Here is a 4,752-nt window from a genome sequence, read left to right on the forward strand (position 1 = left end):
GCTTGTCCAAAAATCCTGGACAGCATCAGATAAACATAGGCCGAGACCAGACCGAGCAAGCCACGGGGGCTCAAGTTTCACCATATGAAGGCTGTTGCTAGCCAAGCAACAAGCAAGGCAATGCAAGGGGTGAGTCATAAAGTAACCAGGCTTGTGTGTCATGGCCGGGGAAGAAGTAGAGACCATATAAATAGCACACAAACCCTAGAACCGGTGCACGGTCGATCGAGATAAGATCACCGAGGTAAGGGTGAAGCAAGAACAAGCACAGTTCATCCAGTTCATAACCAAGAACAGAAACCAACACAACCAACTTAGCCACCGGGAATCATGGTGACCTGAGAAGATCAACCAGAATCCGGAGGTGAAGGGGCTGTAAACGAAACCCCAAGTCTACATCAACCAAATATTTCATACTAGGAGCTGGAACAAGGTATACCAAGTTCTCGGACAGATCCAATGGATTTGATCCATCATATATGCATGAAATAAGCATGGGAATGAGCGAGATGCTCATATGGGTAGATCATCACTTGGTTTTCACCAAGGATTACTGCCGATCAAAAGCTACTAAAACAGAAACCATCCGGATACAAATCATGTGCACGAGAGGCTAGAAAGCATGCACGGATACACACTAGCAAGATCACATGCACGAGATAGCACCAGTAGATAGCATAGATTAGCAGCTAAGACTACACGAGAAGATCCTAAGCAAGCAACCATCGAAACCTAGATTTCTTCACGAGGCAAGCATATTGGCATTCATACTTACTATGATCCCCTAATATGCAAGCAAAGTTGAGTAGCCAACAAGATCCAACCACTTGGTGAGCAACCTGATCAGTAGCAAGGCTACCGAGGTCACATCACACTTAGCACCAAATAAGAGCAAGCCAAATAGACCACATCACTATCCAGAAATGGATTCGAGTTTGATTGCTTGTAAAAGAATCATGAACAGCAAACTCATATACAAGCAAGACATTTAAATCATCACTGCATAAGCAGTTCATCAGAATTAAGTAATCTAAGCATGAATTTATCACAGATCCATGCTAAGCATGACAGTAGCATACTGTTGTTATCACCGGAATTTGACCAAGTCAGAGGTGGGCCGCGATCAAAGATGGATGTGAAGAAATATATAGAAGAAGTAGGTGGATCGGCCTTTTATACCAAGCTGGGCTTAATTGCCCGTGTATCTGTAGCATATTAGATCGTATTTTAGTTTAGAGATAGATTCTTATTCGTGCACGGTTTAGTGCATGCCCACATTAGAAAGTCCCCTGGACTATAAATATGTACCTAGGGTTTATGGAATAAACAACAACTCACGTTCAACCCCAAAAACAAACCAATCTCGGCGCATCGCCAACTCCTTCATCTCGAGGGTTTCTATCAGGTAAGCGACATGCTGCCTAGATCGCATCTTGCGATCTAGGCAGCACAAGCCCCACGTTGTTCATGCGTTGCTCGTACTTGAAGCGCTTTTGATGGCGAGCAACGTAGTTATCATTAGATGTGTTAGGGTTAGCATTGTTCTTCGTTTAAGCATGCTTACGTAGTGCAACCCTTGCATATCTAGCCGTCCTCACGCCTATCTCAGGTGTGGGGGCGGCACCCGCTTGATCATTATTTAGTAGATCTGATCCGTTACGATTGCTCCTTGTTCTACAAGGATTAGTTTAATATCCGCAATAGTTTGGCCTTACAAAGGGGGAGGATCCTGTGGCACGTAGGGTGGCGTTCGCAAGTCCTAAACGGGATGTTCCTAGGATCAACTTCATGTTGGTTTTTTGGCCTTGTTTAGGATCGGCTTACGAGCACCGTGCGTGGCCATCCGGCCCAACCTGGAGTAGGATGATCCGATTATGCGGTGAAAACCCTAAATCGTCGTAGATCTCATTAGCTTCATCTTGATCAAGCAGGACCACCAAGTATTCGTGCACCCCGTACGGATCATGGGTGGATCGGCTCTTTGAGCCGATTCACGGGATAACTCGAGAGCCGATCGAGGCTCGTATTTAACGTTTACATGTATGCCCTGCGGGAAACTAAGCGAGGCAATCTCATCACCTTCCCGACCGGGTATAGGTCGGGTGGCACGCCCTTGCACTTCGCAACGCCGCGTGTGACCAGAAGAGCATTGCGGGCCGTCGCTCGGAGGGGTCTCAGCCAGCCGCAGCTCTAGGCTCCCCCGGCTCTACGGTGTTGACAAGGCCGCTGCCCGCCGGTGGGTTTTGGCAGTCAACACATTCTGGCACGCCCGGTGGGACAATCGTCTACATCAACCACATCGCCATCTACATCTGAGATGGCGGACGGCACGCCAGTCACCTACGAGGATCTGCTTGGTAACTACGTTGCTCGGCTGATGCGCAAAACAAACAAGCAAAGGAAGGCCGATGGCGAGACTTCGGCTGATGCGAACGCATTACTCGTCCTCCCGACGGAGCCTAGTGCCCCAGATTTACACGGGGGAAACTACGATACCTTCATGAGAGGGCTTGGATCCAACGAGCCGGCTGAGGTTATGTTCACCACATGGTTGCTTGGGTCCAGCGGCAATCTAACGGACAGCAGCCACGTCGACTACACGAATCCCAACGGGGCTGACTTGCGAGTACAGCACCTGGGCGTAACGCAAAGCCGATATCTGTAGTTACCGGACAGATTCGGCTCGAGGGAGGCGTACGGTCACCACGCCAGACGGATGGTAAACGATAGCCGGTGGAAAATCGGCCAATAAAAAAAAAACACAAGAAGGAGAGAAGCAAAACGTTGCAAAACGTTGCAAACGTAGCAGAATCATTTGTCTATGAAAGCCCTACTGGAGAAACACGCCGAGGGCGATAATAGCATCAACACGGATGCGTTCCGCCTCAGCGATCTCAGCCTCGTCATCTGCGTCTTTGCCCGTCACCAGCTGATTGCTCAGGGAACGGATTTCAGCCAGATCAGTCTTCAGATCGGCTGTGAGACCTTTGCTTCTTCTTCGGAGCGGGCAACAAGGGCCTTCTTATCTTGGATGAGCTGTTTGGTCACCCTTACCCTCTCTTCGAGGTCCTCCAACTCCTTGTGCAAGGTCTCGAGTTCGGTACGGGTGGCGAAGTATCCGTCTTGGCGTCCAGAGCAGCCTTCTTCTCATTGAGCCGTCGGCACTTCTCGGCAATATCGGCTCTCAGCGGAAGTTGGGAGTGGCGAAGAGTAATCCTTTGGCGAGCTGATTGAATCCGTGACTTAAAGACCGACAGGGTGACGGCGGGCCAAAGCTTCACTTGCAGGGTCATAGGGAGATGAGAATGGATATCCGCAAGGATGCCTTTGACTTCTTCGGAATTCTCAATCAGAGCCTCAATAGAGGTAGAGAGCAAGTCCTTGAGGCGTCGGAGCTGACCACGGACCGTGCTGATGTCTGGTTCCCCACTTGCCTTGGAAGGGGTGGGATCGATGGATGCTGGGTCGAACGTAAGCAAGCTCGAGAGATCACAACCCTGGCAAGGCAAACACAGCGAGTTTAGCAGGTGACAAGGAACTGATAGAGCCAAAAGGGAAAGACATACCTCTCCCAAGAGGGAAGGAGCAGCCGGCGCAGTAACGATCGGCTTTTCTGGGGACTCGGATGGATCAACCGCTCGTACAGCCGCGGGCGTCGGGGCAGCTAGATCCAGGGTAGCGGACGGCCTCTGTACCTCCTCAACATCCCCGCTAGAAGTTTCGGCGACCTACAAGAGGAAGTGATTAGCCGATCCAAGTGATAACGGGACAACATGAGAGCATGACCACGAAGATAATTACATTTGAGACCTCCTGGCTTGATGGAGAGGTTGGTGGGTTCTTGCGAACCCTCTTAACGCAGCGATGCTTCGTACGTAACCCTGATCTGGCGGGGCCGAGGAGTAGGAGTTCGGTGGTCGACCTTTTCTTGGAAGCCGGCGGCGAAGCCGTCGACTCGGGTAGTGGACCTCTCGGAATCACCGAGCTCGATTCTCCCGGCTGGTTTCTTCGGCTCCATCGGAGGATCCATCAGTAGGGGCCTGTAGGAAAGGATGCAAGTGCGTTATGAACAAATTCTTTTGGAAAAAACGGACAAGCGCCTGCAGGGTCTAAACCAACTTACACGCAAGCTTTCCGGGCCGGAGCTTTACGCTTCAGGGTTTTCCTGACCGCTACCTTCCTCACCGCCGTCCTCGCCTGAGTCGAGGCTCGGGGGGCAACGAGCCCCGAAGACGCTTTGCTCTTGGAAGCCGATTTCGGTGAAATCGGCTGACCCTGCATTATAACTTTCTTCAGGGGAGGCGAACTCTGGCAGAAGAGAACCACTGGTGCCGGAGGAAGAAAGACGAAAGGGGAGCCGTCGGCTTGTGTAGGGGCGGGGCCATCTTGTTGCTGCCAAGAGAAGAGAGTCAGTTCACGGGCAATCACCATAAAGCAGTTACAAGAAATACTTGAGTGACGGTACCTGGTCGGCAGGGGGATCATATTCGGCGTCAAGCTCCTTCAGCTGCGGTCCTAGTGCCCTCCTGAAGACATGGGTCTTCCACATGGACCACCAAGTTTCAAAGCCATCGGTGGTAAAGGAGAAACGGAGGTCGTGGGGGATTGGTATGGCCAGAGCGTCAAAGAAGGTGTAACACCTTTGGGCGGTGAGGATGTCAGGCAGTTCAGCTCTACTTGCTGTCAGGTGGTGTAGGAAGAAGTGTGGGGGCACCTGTCCGAGACCAAGCTGCCGAGCCGCTACTACTGGTT

This window comes from Lolium rigidum, chromosome 2, assembly GCF_022539505.1.
Source record: "Lolium rigidum isolate FL_2022 chromosome 2, APGP_CSIRO_Lrig_0.1, whole genome shotgun sequence".
NCBI lineage: Eukaryota > Viridiplantae > Streptophyta > Magnoliopsida > Poales > Poaceae > Lolium > Lolium rigidum.